The following is an 18,989-nucleotide window of genomic DNA, read 5'->3' as shown; positions in this document are numbered from 1 at the left end:
TCAATGTTCGCCGCCCAGTAATAGAACATTAGGTTTGGTAGTGCCAGCCCTCCCAAACACCGCCCCCTCTGCAGGAAGGCTTTTCGAATCCTGGGAGTCTTACCCATCCATACAAAGCCAAGATTAACTTGTCCATGCTAATGAAAAAAGATTTAGGGAGGAAGATCGGGAGAAAATGGAACACAAATAAGAACCTCGGCAGAATGTTCATTTTGAACGTCTGCTCTCTATCCGCAGAGGATAGCGAGTGGGCATCTCATCCTTCAAATCCCCCTTCACCCCCTCTACCAGTTGTCCACATTCAATTCATGCAACAAGGCCCAGTCCTGGGCCACCTGAAACCCTAAATATTTAAACTTTGTCTTGGCTAACTTGAATGGTAACCTCTCCAAATCAGCCCCCCTCCCCAACGGATTCTCGGGGAAAATCGCACTCTTGCTCACATTCAATTTGTATCCTGAGGAGGATCCAAACTTCCTTAGCAGCTCCGTTATCTTTCCCACACTGGATAGAGGATCAGAAACATACAACATAACAGGATGTCCACATACATGAACACCCTTTGCTCCTTGCCCCCCACCCTCAATACCTCTCCACCCGCCCGATGACCTAAGCATGATGACCAAAGGCGTAATTGGCAGCACAAACAACAACAGGGGCAGCAGGCATCTCTGCCTTGTGATTTCATAGAATTTCATAGAATTTACAGTGCAGAAGGAGGCCATTCTGAGTCTGCACCGGCTCTTGGAAAGAGCACCCTACCCAAGCCCATTCCTCCACCCTATCCCCATAACCCAGTAACCCCACCCAACACTAAGGGCAATTTAGACCCTAAGGGCAATTTAGCATGGCCAATCCACCTAACCTGCACATCTTTGGACTGTGGGAGGAAACCGGAGCACCCGCAGGAAACCCACGCACACACGGGGAGGACGTGCAGACTCCACACAGACAGTGACCCAAGCCGGGAATCGAACCTGGGAACCTGGAGCTGTGAAGCATTTGTGCTAACCACTATGCTATCGTGCTGCCCAACATTGTGCCTCTGTACAACTGGAAATACCCTGAGCTCACTGCGTTAGTCAGCCTCATCCAGAAGATAAACGTTGGCCCAAGCCTAAATCGTCCCAAGGCCTTAAAGACTCTACCCGATCAAAAGCCTTCACTGCATCCATGAAGATGATTACCTCAGGCATCTGCCCTCCAGAGGGTGACAGGCCAACATTCAACAAACCCTGTCTGGTCCTCAGTATTGGCGAACACCTCTCCAGGTGCTTTGCCAGAAGCATTCAATAGTGAAATAGGCCTGTAAGATCCACACTCCACGGAATAGACAGAGAAATACAGCACAGAACAGGCCCTTCGGCCCACGATGTTGCGCCGAACTTTTGTCCTAGGTTAATCATAGAATTTTGGACAATTTTTCATGGCCAATCCACCCAACCTGCACATCTTTGGACTGTGGGAGGAAACCGGAGTACCCGGAGGAAACCCACGCAGTCACGGGGAGGATGTGCAGACTCCACATAGACAGCGACCCAAGTCAAAATCGAACTTGGGACCCTGGAGCTGTGAAGCAATTGTGCTATCCACAACGCTACCGTGCTGCCCTTAAGAAGTTAACCTACACTCCATTATTCTACCCTAATCCATGTACCTATCCAATAGCCGCTTGAAGGTCCCTAACTTTTCCGACTCAATTACTTCCACAGGCAGTGCATTCCATGCCCCCACTACTCTCTGGGTATAGAACCTACCTCTGACATACCCTCTATATCTTCCACCATTTATCTTAAATTTATGTCCCCTTGTAATGGTGTGTTCCACCTGGGGAAAAAGTCTCTGACTGTCTACTCTATCTATTCCCCTAATCATCTTATAAACCTCTATCAAGTCGCCCCTCATCCTTCTCCGTTCTAATGAGAAAAGGCCTAGCACCCTCAACCTTTCCTCGTATGACCTACTCTCCATTCCAGGTAACATCCTGGTAAATCTCCTTTGCACCTTTTCCAAAGCTTCTACATCCTTCCTAAAATGAGGTGACCAGAACTGCACACAGTACTCCAAATGTGGCCTGACCAAGGTTTTGTACAGCTGCATCATCACCTCACGGCTCTTAAATTCAATCCCTCTGCTAATGAACGCTAGCACCACACCATAGGCCTTCTTCACAGCTCCATCCACTTGAGTGGCAACTTTCAAAGATCTATGAACATAGACCCCAAGATCTCTCTGCTCCTCCACATTGCCAAGAACCCTACCATTAACCCTGTATTCCGCATTCATATTTGTCCTTCCAAAATGGACAACCTCACACTTGTCAGGGTTAAACTCCATCTGCCACTTCTCAGCCCAGCTCTGCATTCTATCTATGTCTCTTTGAAACCGACAACAGCCCTCCTCACTATCCACAACTCCACCAATCTTCGTATCATCTGCAAATTTACTGACCCTTGACCCTTGAATCCTTGTCCTTTTTCGGGATCAGGGAGACAGACACATGTGACAGAGTCATTGAACATCCCCGATAAATGTGGCGCCAATAAGGCCGCAAACTATGTAAAATTCCACCAGAACACCATCCAGCCATGGTGCCTTCTCTGATTGCATGGAACTATTACATTCCATAACTTCGTCCAACCCCTGCGGTGCCTCCAACCTCTGCCCCTTCACCATCTCCACCACCGGGAAGTCCAGCCCATCCAAAAACTGCTCCAACCCCAAGCCATCAGATTTAATAGCCCCCAGAAGAAAGCTTTAAAAGTTCCATTCATCTTGTCTGGAACAGTAACCAGCCCTCTCTTCTTGTCCTTAATCTGGGCTACCTCCCGTGCGGCCACCTGCCGCCTCAGCAGGCCTTATCACCAAGTTGATAAAACGCCCCTCGCGAGCGACAAAGCTGGTTCACCGCCTTCCCCATCGATACAAGCTCAAACACCATTGTAACCTCTTTCTCGCTACTATCAACTCTTCCATTGGGGTCATGGAGTACTGCCGATCTACCTCCAAAATTGAGTCAACCAACCTCTGCGTTTCCACCCTACCAACCTTGTCCCTGTGGGCTTTATAGGAAATTACCTCCCTCCTGATCATCATCGTCAACATTTCCCAGAACATGGAGGGCAAAACCTCCCCATACGATTGAAACCATCGTAGGCTGACACAAAACTCCATATCTGCAAGGAACGCCGTGTCTAACCACCACGGGAGATGCTGGACTCGGCCCATCTCCAGCTGCACATCCACATAATGTGGTGCATGGTCCGATATTACAATCGCAAGTACTCAGCCCCCACCACCACTGGGAGAACCGAATTCCCTCTTTGTCAGGTGACTAAACCTCCACGGATCTACCATCCACCCCGCCATCTGTTCCATGAACGCTGCCAACTCTTTTGCCATCTCTGAAGTTACAAATGATTTAGGACTTGACCTGTGCATCCTCAGATCCAATACACAATTGAAACCCCCCCCCCCCCCCCAACCATGATCAACCGATGTGAGTCAATGTTGGGGTGTTGGGGATGGCTGCCAACACTTTCTTGGCAAAGTTTGCATCATCCCAATTCGGAGAATATATGTTTATTAAAACCACAGGCGCACCCGCCAACACTTCACTCACTATTACATACCGCTCCCAAGGGTCCGTCACAATATTGGCTGCTGTAAAAACCATCCTCCTGTTGAACAAGATCCCAACCCCTTCTCGACCTCACATCAGAATTTGAGTGGATTGTCTGCTCCACCAATCCCCTTCTTAGCCTCGTCTGATCCCTAACCCTCAAATGTGTCTCCTGCAAGAAGACCACATCGGCTTTCAAACTCTTCAAGTGAACAAACACCAAGGACCTTTTAACCAGACCATTTGACTGCCTAACATTCCTTGTGACCTTCCTGACAGGGGGTCTCTGGCCCCTCCTCCTCCTACTAGAATCAGCCATATTCCCTTTGTGAAGAAATCCAACTGGGCCCGACCCTACCTCGATTCCAAGCCCACCCAAAATGGACGGCATCACCGCCCTCACACAGATCTACAAACAAAGAAACCTGTGTCACCAGCATTCTCCCCTCTCCCCCCACATCCCCGCTCCCCCTGCCCCCCACAGCTTCCTTTCCACCACCCGTCCCTCTCCCCTTCGAACAGCCAATCAACCCACCCAGTTCCGAAAAGCACCCTTCACCCCCTCTCCCACAGTAAACAAAGGAACCTCAGCCAATTTAGGCTTGTTACCTTGCCCCACAAACAAATCAAACCCCCCTCCCCCCAGGTAATCCACCGCATCCCCCGGTTCAAAGTGTTAGGTTTTTTAAAAAGTCTTTAATGGAGAAGAGCATTAGAGAACAGAGAGGTTTAGAGAGGAAATTCATAGCTTAGACACCTGAACGCATGGTCACCAATAACACAGGAATTAAAATCAAGATGCTTGAGAAGCCAGAATTGATGAGATGCAGGTATGTCAGACGTTTGTGGGACTGAGGAGATTACTAAGGTAGGGAAGGTTGGAAAACGAGGGTGCATTTTAAAATTGTTGCTTGACCGGGAGCCAGCATTGGTAAGCGAACCCAGGGCTAATGAGTGAACAGGACTTGGTGCGAGTAAAGACATGGGCAGCAGATTTAGGGTTGACCCCAAGCATATGGAGGGTAGAATGTGCAAGGTCAGCCAAGTGTACCTTGGAATAGCCAAGTCCAGAGGTAATGATGGCTAAAGGTTTCAGCAGCAGATGGAAGTGACGTAGGGGCGAGAAGGGTAATATTTAGGAGGTAGAAATGGGTAGTCTTACTGATGATGTGGACATATAGTCAGAAATCCATCTCTAGGTCAAATATGACACCAAGGTTGCAAACAGCCTGGTTCGGCCTTAGTTAGTTGCCAGGCAGAGGGATGGAGCTACTAGCAATAGAAGGGAATTTGGTGCAAATGTGGGCATTGGTCTTCCCAATGTTTAATTGGAGGAAAGTAGCATCTAGTAGCAATAGAAACTACGACCATTCTGATCTGCGTGGCTCATTTCCATAATGGATAATGGAATTGCCAGCTGTTTAATTTTTTTATCCGTTGAGGATTTTGTGTTATGTTACTATGAAAAGCAGCTGGAAAATTCCAAGTTGTGGGTTATTTAAAAATGGAAAACCCAAAACAAAAAGCCACCCAAATAAGGCATATACTCTCTGGAATGGAAGTGAGAGCTTTCGAGATTGCCCAGGAGCAATGATTGAAGAAATTATAACCATCTATCTAAAGACGGCAGAATGTAATCATTGGAGATATACTTCATTCTTGGATCTCATTAAGCATTTTAATTGCACAGACTTTACTAATAAGGCATGCTAATGAAGGGGTTGTGCCATTTGCAGTCATGTTACACAATGACTCACTGATTTATACGCCCTAATGAAATGAAGCCAATGAGCACCTTTGAACCAACATTTCAGATTCTAGCAGGGCAATACTTGTGAGAATGTGCACCTATTTTAAGAAAGTGCATTCTGATCCCTTAATGAAACCTTTAAACAAAATGCATGACAATTTATTCTTACCGAGGCAACATTTCTGAATGGTGAGCCATATTAATACAGCTACGCCCACTCATGCTAAATGTTATTTACATTAAAAACAATAATGTTATTTTAGGCTCAACCTATTAGCATTAATACAATTGCCTACCGTGGTAGCTTTTTTCTGGCTCCTTTGTATCAAGCAAGTAAAATGTAGAGAGGGGCCCAGAAAACGCTGAGGTGATCTAATGGCACCTGCCATTGAGGATCCACTAGCCCTCAATGTAGTCAGATCCATCCAGTTGACCTTGTCCATGAGGGATGGGCAACTACTGAAACTTCCTGTCAGAACCCCCAGTGATGTGGAGATAAAGGGAGGGGAGGACAACCAGATGGGAGGACGGAGGCCACTCTGAAGGGGCGTGGGCATTGACCGTGTCTGGTCAAGCAATGGAGATGGAAGGGCACCTGAGATGTGAGTGAGTGGCAGTCTCGAATAAGTTACAGGACTGGCTGTTTCCAGGACCAGGAGGATAATGGGTGAGGTTAAGTGGCTGCAACACCAACCTGGCTGTCTCTCTCTTTCTCATCTGTCGTAGCTTACCAATTGAGATTGGTATGGCACCAGTGGAGCTGGTAATTCTGCTAATCACAGCGCTGGAGGAGAACAGACGCCAGCAGCACCGAATGGCAGCACACAGGAAACACCCAGCACCAGGAGACAGGAGAGCCGCAGGGCAGCCTCAAGGCCTGGAGCAGCAGCAGCTGAACAGGGGCACGAAGGCGAAGCAGGAGACCGAGGGTATATAGGACCCATGTGTCCTTCATGGAGCTATCAGACAACTTGTACCGCAGGAGACTCCGCCTCACCAGGAAAACAGTGCGATGCCTGTGCCACATTCTATCCAACTTGCCGCCACACTGAGGCAGAGGGCAACCTTCCCTGTGGCCTTGAAGCTGATGGCAACCCTAAACGTCTACATAAGGTGGTAATTCCAGGGCTCCATGGGTGACCTATATAGAATTTCGCAGTCATCCGCCCATAAGTGCATCCGTGATCTCTCTGCAAGGGCATTTGACCTGGACCTGGCCCAGCAGGGCGGGAAGGCTGCTGGATTCGTCTCCATAGCTGGTCTGCCACAGGGGCAGGGAGCGATCGACTGCACTCACGTCGCTCTATGGGCCGTGTGACATCAGGGATTTCCCTTCATAAACAGGAAGGGGTTCCACTCCCTAAATGTCCAGCTGGTGTGTGACCACCAGATGAGGTTCAGACACATCTGTGCATTTTTTCCCGGGATCATTCATGATAGCTATGTCCCTGGTGAATCACAAATCCCTGGAATATTTGAGGGCCGACCCAGGCTGCAGGGATGGTTTGTTGGGGACAAAGTAGTTCCTCTGAGTCTTGGCTGATGATGCCAGTGCAGAGGGCTGAGACTGATGCAGAGGCCAGCTACAATAAGGCTCACAGTGCCATCTGCTCTATGATAGAGCAGTACATTCAGCTCTTTAAGATGCATTTCCGCTGCCTTGACAGGTCCTCTGGGGTCTACAGTACAGTTCCCAGGGGGTGTCTACATCATGGCGGTCTGCTGTGCCCTACATAACTTGGCACAGCAGTGGGGTGACTATCTTACTGATGAAGACCTCGAGGAGCAAAATGTCTCCTTGGATGAGGAGGAAGACCAGGAGGGAGTGGAGGAAGAGGCTGAAGAGGAGGTGGAGGACAGGCAGGGGTGAGGGTTCACATGGGAAGAAGAACCTCGCTTCCCACTTCACTCTATAGGAACACCGTGATGTCCAACAGCTCAAGAAACCCCCCCCCCCCCCCAAGACAGTGCTAACCCCTCCACGACCACGGAAGGAGGGTCGCAGTAAACCTTAGGGTGCTGGGCCTGAGGAGTCAATGCAGGAGGGTGATGACGACTCACAGTGAGGAAAACTCTGTGACGCTGCTCAGCTCTTGCTTATGTCTGATTCCTGTCTGTCTGTTGCCAGCACACTGACTCCCCGGCTTATGTGCGAGTGAGGTTCAGCCCTTTGTTGCATATCACTAGAGGGGGATTGGGATGAGGTTGACTGATTCATCCCCCAGTCCTTTCAGGAATTATGTTATTTTCACTTTAAGAGGGCCGAAATGTTTGCCTGATTTTGAGGGCCTGTGAGAAGAGCCGTGTCCAGATGGGGTGAAGCGCTATCCCACTGGGAGGAGGGTTAATGAGAGCATAAGGTTGTGAATAACAAGAGTATTTAGTATGGTAACATGTGCCTTTGTGACATTTGATAAAGACCCCCCGTTATCTGTGCCTAACTTCACCCATGCTCACTCTGTACCCTTACTATTCCTTAGCCTTGCAAACCCTCTCACTACGTCTAAGTGTATTCCCAGGATGCACATCAGAAGTGGAGGTGGCCTGCATGGCTTTTCATGCCATGTTGCCTGAGATACCCTTGGTGGGCATCCTCTGGAGGGGCTGCGGCTACTCTCGGGTGGCACCTGTATTGCCACATCACTCTGTTTTAGGAGGCTGCCCCTGAGGTACGCTTGTATCAGGAAGGGGGGATTCAGAGGGGCTGCTCACTCCCAGGCTCTCTTGGGTGGAAGGCCCATGAGGTGCTCCAGCGATTCCTCCTCCCTCTGAATGCTCATGGGCCCCTGGGTTATTCTACAGGACGGTGGGGAATCTGCGGTGGGTTCCAGAAGCCTCAACAACATCTGGAGGCCCGCCCTTGTCTGGACCATGGTGTCAAACCCCTCAGCCATGGTCCTCAGGGACTGAGTCATGCTTCAGAGATCAACACTCATGGATCTGACGTCTTGCCTCAGGCTTTCCACTGCGGCTGCCACCCTTGCATTGTTGGCTTGGGTGCTGTGCGTCATCGGCAACATCTCCTGCAACAGGATGTTTTGGAACTCCGCCATTTGGCCTTGCAGTCACAGTAATGCCACTGACAATCCCTCCTGGTATTCCTGCCTCTGTTTTTGCATCTCCAGCAGCCGAGGGACAAATATGTCCAGAGGCACAACACCTGACTGGGTCACAGCTGTGTTCTGGGATCCAGCAGACTTCCGACTATCTGGCCTTTGGAAAGTTCCTGCCTCCACCTGATGTGCATCAGAATCAGTGTGCTGCTCACCAGAAAGTGACCCAGAAGCCTGCCAGCTAGGATTTCCCACCGCGGTGTGTCTCTACGATGGTGGTTGATACACCCGATAGCTGTGACAGGCCAGGCTCCTCAGTTGATGTTCCTGCAAGGCAACGGTTTTAGTACATGGTCTGGTCAAGGGTTTGGACAACATTTGAGACGGACCATCTGGATGAAGGTGCAGTGGCTCCTCACCTTTTTCTTCTGCAGGCCAACCTTGCTCTGGGCATAGGCCCACTCCTGCTCCTCCCCTGCGAGCTCCATGGCCCTCTCCACAAATGGAGTTAGGATCTTCAGCTTTGCCTCTGTCGCTCTCCAGTTAAGGGCTATCACCTCCTACAGGGACACAAAAGGGAGCTGGACGCCTGTCAGGTGAGAGGTTGTTGACAACAGGCTTGTGTGGGCACTACATCTAAGCAGGAAGGGGTTCTGTTGAGGAATTCTGGGGGGGGGGGGCTTAAGGATGATGCTGGTAGGTTGGGTGCTGGGGACCTGCGAGGTGGCAGCTTGTGGGTTCCATATGACACTTCAGGCGTGGCAGAAGGATAGAGTGCCAAGAGGAGACCGGGAGCACTGACCTTTGCTGGCCGTAGTAGCTCATTCATCATCTTCTGACACTACACTCCTGACCACTTGGTCAGGCAGCTGGCACTGACCAATGCTGCCACCGTATCCCAGGCTGGATTTGTTACCTCCTACCACCCCAAGGGTAAATTGGTGCCCGCCTCTTCTCCATGGAATCTAGCATATGGGTAAGGGCCCCCTCCGTAAATCAAGCAGCTGGTTTCCTTGCTGTCATCCTCCTGTATTGAACTGTTTAAATGCTTCAAATGATTAAAGTGCTCAGGTGACACCGAGGATGGGCGAATCAGACAGTTCATGCCTCCTGTGCAGCGTTTTTCCCATGGGAAAAAAAAATTTCAAAGTGCCTGAAGATTGCGATCCAGATCATACTGCCGGGGCCAGCAGGAATCGCACTGATTTTCTGACTGAACATTACTTTTTGCCTTTTGGGGGGAAATTCCACCCTATGACTTTCCCCTTCCATCTGCTCTTCCTGCTTTACACTCTGGAATTTCCTTCAAAAGCCCCATCCAACTCGCTAAATTTCTCATGAACGTAAACAGATTTAAAAAAAAATCATGCCTGTTGTTGCCTCCCAAACTCATATCTATTTCTCACTTCCTGTTCAGTGTTTGTAGGGCAACACGGTGGGGCAGTGGTTAGCACTGCTGCCTCATGGCACTGAGGACCCGGATTCGATTCCGGCCCTGGGTCACTGTCCATGTGGAGTTTGCACATTCTCCCCGCGTCTGTATTGGTCTCACCCCCACAACCCATAAAGATGTGCAGGGTAGGTGGATTGGCCACAGAACATCACTAGATGGGATTGTGAGTCAGAAAATCAAGTCCATTGTCCTGGTTTCTCCTTCTAAATTCATCATTAGAACAAAGAAATTACAGAACATATTTTCTGGGGTCAGATGTGGGTTCTAGGGAGGATGCATAAAGATAAACTAATGTTGGAAAATGGTGGATAATGCTGTTACCATGGTGATGACTGTCAGTATTCAATCCGACTGAAATATACGTCCCCACATGAGAAAGTCAACACTTGTACAGATAAACAAGGCAGTATCCTAACGAGGGGAAATTGGAAAATGTTGTGGTGTAGTTATTCACTAAGGACCTAGTCTAGCTCAGAATGCATGAAAGCCAGTTTCTCAGCATTTTTCTCCTGATTTATGATTTCTAAGTGAAAGGATTTGGCGCAAATGTGAGTAAAGCTCTCTGAGGGTATTGTTTGCACGACAATATTTCTAATATTTGGCACTGAATTGACAACTGAATCGTCCAAGAACATTTAGGGTGGTGCAACAGGGGGCGCTCTTCTCATGTTGGGGGTAAGACTGTTAGAGTATAGTTGAGGTGGTTTCTACATCAGAGAATTGAGATATGTATGTAATTGTACATTCAATTTTCATCTTTCAGCTGGGGAGGGGCTGAGAGATTGCTCAATCCTTCCCATTGTGTGATGTTAATCCAGAGGATTGGGCTATATTGGCATTTGCATGCAACTCGCGTCAGTGTCGCTGGGGAGGGGTGGGGTGGGGGGAGCAGGGGGGAAGAGACAGGTCAGGGAGGGGACAGATTGCAGGAGGGGAGTGGTCAGGGAGGGAACTGGTAAAGGGAGGGACATGTCAATGACGGCTATGTATTATTGAATACCTGTACAGCCTTCATATTGCTAGCTAAAATCCTTTTCTGCATCTGTCCATAGGAGTGCACAATACTGCATGCTAAAAGGCGGGATAAACATGCTGCACCTACGAACTGGCATTCCCCAATCTAAATAAAGAAAAATAAAAATAAAACCTACTCATCAATTGATTTAATGCTTCATCTGCTTGAAACTGTTTTGGGTTAACTGAAATGGGGGTATAAACATGTGCTAAAAGCCCACCCATTGTCAAATATAAATGATTGGTACCAACTTGTTACACTGCCACAGTTAGCTTTATATGTAAAATACTTTCTCCCTTAATGGTTCCTCAAAAATAAGGCAGTGCATCTCAGAACAAAGTGGCAGAAATAAAGATTAACTGAGCATTGCATTGATTTTGTTTGGTGCACTGTTTGTCCCATTTAAGTGAACTGATTTGATCTTCAGTCTCAAATCCCCATTCAGTTAAATGGCTTTCTCAAGTGCAATGTTTAATATGAATATTTTAAAATGCCTTTGTTTAAATTAAATTCTTCCAATTCACGGTCAGAAATGCCAATCCTTAGGGAACCAATTGGATGCTGTAATGGGGGAGGGGAGGAGAAGGGACATTTTGGGGTTAGTCTGGATGAATGCACTGAGGTGGGCTGAATAGCCTTCCTCATCTGAAATTGTTTTCTGAGTGTAATTGTTGTAGATATTGTAAAAAGGCGGAATCAAAATTGTTTTCCCTCAACTCTCTATAAGTTGCTTTTGGTGCAGCAGTGCCTATTTCCCATTCCAAAAACTCTCTTTCTGCAAGATGCAACCATTTTTAAAAAATAAATGTTTTAATTCAAATTTTCAGTTTGCAAACATACAAAATATTCAACCAGGTTCATACAATATACAAAAAATATCCCTCACCGCTTAACCCCTCCCCTCGCTAATCCAGTTTTAAAAAATTATTTTGTTCACAATTTTTCAGAATAACACTACTACAACCATTTATGTATAACAGTTAACAATATTCTAACCTTTACATCCACCCCCCACAAACCCAAAAGAAACAACAACCAATCCCCCATGCCCTCCCTCCCCCCCCCCCCCACCCCTCAGCATGTGATGGTGACCAACTCTCTGAAAAAGGAAATAAACGGCTGCCACCTGAAGTAGAACTTTCCAACCGAGCCTCTCATTAGATACTTGATTTTTTTCTAAGGTTAAAAATGCCATCAAGTATCTGAGCCAACTTGCTGCACTGGGCGGGAAAAACGACTTCCGGCCAAACTAGACTCGCCTACGGGCTATCAAGAAAGCAAAGGTAAGAGCATCTGCCCTCGCCCCTGCCAGTAAATCCGGTAAGTTTGAGATCCCAAAAATAGCCACCGAAGGGCATGGCTCCAACCGATCCCAAGAATTCCCGACATGGTGCTGATGAAGGAGATCCAAATGTTCATGAACCCAGAACCGGACCAGAATATGTGTGTGTGATGGGCCGCACCCCTCACACCTATCCCCTACATCCACAAAAAACACACTCATTTGGGCCCTGGTCAAATGTGCACCATCTTGAATTGTATCAGACTGAGCCTAGCGCACAAAGAGGTAAAGTTGACTATATGGAGTCTCGCTTCACTCCCCATCCTCATGTTCCTAGTCCAACTCCTCCTCCCACTTTCTTTTAATCTCATCCAACAGGACCTGATCCGTCAATTTCAGCTGACCATAGATCTCCGACACCCCTCCCTCCCCTACATTTGCTGCCAAAAGAACTCTGTCCATCAAGGGGGTGGGGGTGGGGTGGGGGTTGCAAAGGGAAGGAAGCAATCTCCTTGCGCGCAAAGTTTCGTACCTGGTAAATCCGAACTGGTTTGCTCTAGAGAATTTACGCTTCTCCAGCTACTCCTCAGGAATTTACCACAGATCAGCATGCCTCTCCAACCCCTCCTCCTTCCAAGCCATGAAAGTCCAAAACCATCGGACCGAAACGATGGTTGCCACAGACTGGAGCTAGATTGACATAGCACCTCAGGTTGGCCCCCCTTCCTGGGAGATTCACATTCGCTTTTACCCAGGTTCAATCTGTATCCCAAAAAGAAACCAAATCTCTTGAGCAGTTTCATTATCTTCTCTGCACTGGTGAGACGGTCTGTCACATACAATACCAGGTCGTCCTCATATACCCTATGCTCCCTCCCCACTCTATCTATTCCCCTCCACCTTGTGGATGACCTCAGTGCGATAGCCAGAGGCTTAATAGCCAGGGCAAACAGTAGGAGAGACAGTGGACATCCCTGTCTCATGCCTCTTCCCAATCGGAAATATTTTGAGTTTAAAGCATTTCTATGGATACTGGCAGCAGGGGCTCTATACAAAAGCCAGATGCAAAATATAAACATAGGTCCAAAGCCAACCTATCAATACCCAAATAAATAGCTCTACTCCACTCTATCGAATATATTTTCTACATCTAGAGAATTAATCACCTCCATTTTGAGGGATGGAGAGGGGGACCCAATATACTTTTAGATATTTCCCCCGTTTTTCCGGAGGTTAGTCACCAGGGAATTGCAAAGACCGGCAAAATAGGCTCCCCTCCTGCTGATTCCATGCCCAAACGCAAAAGCAGAGGGCCCAAGGTGTCTGAAATTGACCTGATCTCGACGGACACGGGAGCCTCGTGGAATGCTTCAGCACGCAAGATGGCGACTGCAGAACAGCACTCTGCAGCAGCCCAATCACACTAGACATGCTTTCCGATGCGCTGGCCAAAGAATTCAGCGAACAATTCAACTTACATTTTGAGAGGGGACAGCACGGTGGCCCAATGGTTAGCACTGATACCTCATGGCACCTAGGACCCGGGTTCGATCCCGGCCCCGGGTCACTGTCCGTGTGACGTTTGTACATTCTCCCCGTGTCTGTGTGGGTCTCGCCCCCGGAACCCAAAAAGATGTGCAGGGTAGGTGAATTGGCCACGCTAAACTGTGCCTGAATTGGGGGAAAAAAATAGAATTGGGTACTCTTAAATTTATATAAAAATCTTACACTTCAAGAAACATTGGAAGCTGATCTCTGACAAAATATGTAAGTCAATAGAGGAGGTGCAGGGCCGGTCCGGACGGAGCCGTTGGAACGGTAAAGAAAATTCCCGTACCGGCCTCCTCGAACAGGCGCCGGAATGTGGTGACTAGGGGCTTTTCACAGTAACTTCATTGAAGCCTACTTGTGACAATAAGATATTATTATTATTATTATTGTTATTATTATAATAGAGGAACTTAAATCTTGCATGGTTGATGGATCTTTATCTTCTCTCTTCCTAGAAATAGTTTATTCTCATGTTGGGCAATGATCTTGTCACTTTCATTGTCTTTCATTGCTAACTCGCTGGCAGTGTAAGTGTACAATGCTGGCAAACGAGAGTGAGGTGGGCGAGGAGTTGCAGCTGTAAAACCAGCTCTAACTGGTTTGGCGTGCTTAGTGCCTGTGTGTGTGTGTGTGTGTGTGTGGGGGGGGGGGGGGGGGGGGGGGGGGGCGTGGCTGAAACTGTGGGTCTGGTTCCAGTTCAGGATTTTATAGGGAATGGAGAATTGGGGGGGGGGATCAGTTGGCTGATGGTTGCTCTAGAACAGTGCATCTCAAACTATCTGATGTGGCGTACCGGCAGTTTTTTTTTTCAATGTGCCAGGGACCGGTGAGCTAAACAAGCCAATCCAGGATTACTGTCTCTTTCTTTTCTGGAAACACTCCAAGTACCGGCAGACGATGGCTCGAGTACCGGCACCGGTACTCGTACCACACTTTGAGAAGCACTGCTCTAGAATATTCTTTGTGTTTTTCTGGGGGGGGGGGGGGGGGGGCATGTCATCTTTTGGTGAGGGGGGGCCTGATCGATATCTCTTTAAGGTTTATTTGCTTATCCCTGATGGTGGAAATGGCAGATCCCGTGAAGGGGTGGGGGTTAGGGAGGGATGGTGGGAAACCTCTAGTTCAACTGGTCACCTGGAATGTGAGGGGAATGGGTGGCCCAGTGAAGAGATCAAGAGTCCTTTCCAACCGCAAGAGCTTAAACGCTGATGTGGTGTTTCTGCAGGCGACACATTTGCGGATGAGGGACCAGACCAGACATCGGAAGGGGTGGGTGGGGCTCGTGCTCCACGCGGGCTTTGATGGTACAGCCCGAGGCACAGTAATTTTGATTAATGAGCGAATGCCTGTTTTGACACCCGGGGTTGTGGCTGAACCTAACGGTCAGTCTGTGATAGTGACTGGACCTTTGGTAGGCACTTTGGTAGTTATGGTGAATGTATATACCCCGAATTGGGACGATGTAGCATTTATCAAAGGTTTGCTGGCCTCCATCCCTGATTTGGACACACATCGAATGGTCTTGGGTGAGGGACTTTAACTGGATTTTGGAACCCAAAATTGACCAATCAAGCCCTAAAAATCTGGCTCCTTCGGGGATGGCGATGGGGCTTCGAACTTTCATGGAGCAGATAGGAGAAGTGGACACATGGAGAATCCTGCATTCACATGATCCGGAATTCTCAATTTTCTCCTAAGTACACACGGTAGACTCAAGAATAGATGTTGTTTTTGCTTGATAAGTCTCTGCTTCGGGCAGTCAGAAAAGCAGAATATTTGGGGATAGTGATCTCACTCCACATTTGGTAGACCCTGAGCTGGAGACAGGTCCCATCCAGCGGGCTGCATGGAGATTAGATGCGGCACTACTGGCTGAGAAGGGGTTCTGCGATCGCATAGCTGCAGCCATTGAGGAGTACATCAGGTTTAACAGCAATGGATCGGTCTCTCCCTCTACCCTATAGGATGCACTTAAGCCGGTGATAAGAGGAGAGGTGATCTCATATAAAGCGCACTTAGATAAGGCAGTGAGGGAGGAATGGCAGCATTTGGTAGGCAAGAACCTGGAAACAGACTGTCGCTATTCAGAGGCTCCTATCCCGGAGTTGTTTGCAACCAGGAAGCAGCTCCAGGTGCAGTTTGACTTGGTATCCACTGGAAAGACGGTGAAATAACTGCGATGCATGAGGGGCATAGTGTATGAGCGCAGGGAGAAGGCACGCCATCTGTTGGTGCACCAACTGGAGTGGCAGACAGCCTCTCTGGAGATAATGCAGGTCAAGAACTCGAGGGATGGTTTAGTGACAACACGGAGAGAAGTCAATGCGGCTTTTGAGGCATTCTACAGAGATCTGTACAGGTCGGAGCCGTCGAGGGGATGTCAGATAGGAAGGAGATTTGTGCAGGTCGGAGCCGCCAAGGTGGTGTCAGATAAGAAGTAGTTTCTAGACAGGTTGTCCTTCCCAAGAGTAGAGGAGGGAGGAGCTGGAGGCCCACTAGGCTCGGATGAGCTGCTAAGGGCAATGAAGACAAATAACGCCCGGGCCCTGATCGGTGAATTTTACAAAGTATTCTCTGACCAGCTAGGAGCAGTAATGGTAGATATATTCAGTGACGCTTTAGCTCGAGGTTACCTGCCTGATACGCTTACACAGGCCGCCATCTCCCTTATTTTAAAGAAAGATATGGACCCCACGGAGTGTAGTTCTTACAGGCCCATTTTGTTGCTAAATGTGGATGGCAAGGAACTGGCTACGGTGCTGGCTTTGCAGTTAGAGCCATGTGCCCTGGTATAGTGGCAGAAGGCCACTATACAGGGCAGCACGGTAGCATAGTGGTTAGTACAATTGCTTCACAGCTCCAGGGACACCGGTTCGATTCCCGGCTTGGGTCACTGTCTGTGCGGAGTCTGCATGTTCTCCCCGTGTATGCGTGGGTTTCCTCCGGGTGCTCCGGTTTCCTCCCACAGTCCAAAGATGTGCGGGTTAGGTGGATTGGCCATGCTAAATTGCCCCTTAGTGTCCAAAATTGCCCTTAGTGTTGGGTGGGGTTACTGGGTTATGGGGATAGAGTTGGGGTGTGAGCTTGGGTAGGCTGCTCGTGCCGAGAGCTGGTGCAGACTCGATGGGCCGAATGGCCTCCTTCTGCACTGTAAATTCTATGATATCTATGATGCTATGAAGACCAGGCGGGATTTGTGAAGAGTGGGCAGCAAGTTTAATATACGGCGTGTTCTGAATGTTGTCCTCTTGCCCTGCCCCAATGCTCCACCCCGATGGACCGAGTTCCCGACCGTGCGGTTGACGTGTGGTCTGAGCGGTCGGGAACCCAATATGGCGGCCGCGGACTGTGTCCAGCGGCGCCAAACTCGGCACAGAGCCGTGCTGCTGGCCTGGGGGGCTTCCGTGAGGGCCGGTGCGACTGGTGGGGGGTGCCGTGCGGGGCCGGATTTGGCAGGTCGTATCGACGCACAGCTGGCGTAGTGTTGTACGGCAGAACCGCTGCAGGTCGTCGCCGTGCGCATGTGCAGCCACGGACCCAGCGATTCTCCGGGCTATTTTGGCACGGGTGCCAGGGATTTCACCCCTTGTCTGTGTCTTTTAACAATATATTGCAATATTTAAATTTTTACGCCAAAGTGAAGGGTAAAAATGTACTTTGATCCTAATTCGAGTCAGAAAATGTGTTTGGAACCAATGCTACGCTTCCAGCATATTTAGATTATTTGGTAGTAGATGATTTGTGAGTTTAATTTGCCTGTATATTAATGTCCTTTCCAGAGTAACAATTACTGACCTGCAGCTGTTTCAAGCTGTGACCATATGTACAGAACTGCACTAACCCAGTATATTGTAGACAAATGATGCTGGCATTGTTAATCCTGGCAATTCATGTGATGAACAGCATGTTTGCATGAAGAAATTTTTAACACCTTTTCTCAGGCAGCGTATCTGGGTGAGTTTCATTTATTCGAGAGGGGCTTACAGACTTAAAATGATCAGTAACAATCATTGCAATCTTAAAATGCTATAAATGAGTAAAACCAAACACCATTTTTGGTTCTGCAAAGTAAATTTGACGGGCGCGATTTAGCAGAAAAACGTCCAAGTATAATTTTGGATGCAATTGGCGGGGTGTTACTCAACGGGCGAGTTGGCAAGGTGGCGGCCCATATTAACAGTGCCGGAAATGAGCCCCACGAGCATCTCGCCATTACTGGCTGTCTTGCCATCTGATTCGCCAGACTCGCGCCTCAGCTGCTCGCGCTAACAAGCAGGAGCTGCATTTAAGCCCTCCTTCACCACAGTCAACATGCAAGCATGGCAGCGCGTAGACCTGCTCCTCTCTTTGACGATGCCGACCTGGCCAGGCTTCTTGATGCTGTGGACATCCTGTTTCCCTGAGGGGGGTCAGACGACCAGCAGCAAGGTCACCAATGCTGCCTGGGAGGCAACAATGCTGTCAGTGCGGGCAGCATGACCAGGAGGGCCAGGGTCCAATGTAGGAAGACCAGTGACCTTCACCGAGCTACAAGAGTAAGTTACCAATTCTCTCCTAGCGTCAGTTCCATTTGCCATCCCTCAAATTCCCACAGCCCCCCACAAATCACTGGCTGACACTTCATACCCACTCCACATTCAATTAACGTGCTTGTTCCTCAGCACCCCTTGGCACCTGCCAGCACAACCCCTTCATGCCCAATTGTGATGCCCACACCACCTGCCATAGATCCCCCTGATCCATCAAGTGTGTAACTCACAAAGCCCTTCCTTTATCTCCGCAGGAGAGGATAGCCCATAATAAGTGGGAAAAGGCCAAGGTGGTGGGTGGAGCAGCAGAGACCCAGGTCCTCACCCCTCTGAGGAACGGACCCTGGAGATTGTGGGGTTGTCCGAGGAAAGAGCAGTCACTGACAAAGAGGTTGGCCTGCACTGCAGAGGTGAGGATGCACTGCCCATTCATCCAGATGACCTGTCTCAAGTGAATTCTTCATGTGAGGCAAAATGATCTTTTCTGCTCACTGACCACATGACCATTCTCTCATAGGATCTCTATCTGATGGGACCGGGCCATCCGGGGTCGTTCACCCCCGCCACCCAAGAGATCACCTCAGAGGAGAGCACCGAGGAGACCACCGGCGAGGTGTGACAGCTATTACCCCCACCTTCCACCAGCGCAGAAACACACAATTGGTGGACAGGCATCTTGGGCTCAATCTGGTGAGCACCACACAGTTGCTGATGCATATCAGGTGGAAGCAGGA

Source organism: Scyliorhinus canicula, chromosome 4 (assembly GCF_902713615.1).
Source record: "Scyliorhinus canicula chromosome 4, sScyCan1.1, whole genome shotgun sequence".
In the NCBI taxonomy this organism is placed as follows: domain Eukaryota; kingdom Metazoa; phylum Chordata; class Chondrichthyes; order Carcharhiniformes; family Scyliorhinidae; genus Scyliorhinus; species Scyliorhinus canicula.
The sequence above is the reverse complement of the archived record's forward strand: the minus strand, read 5'-3'. Positions refer to the sequence as shown.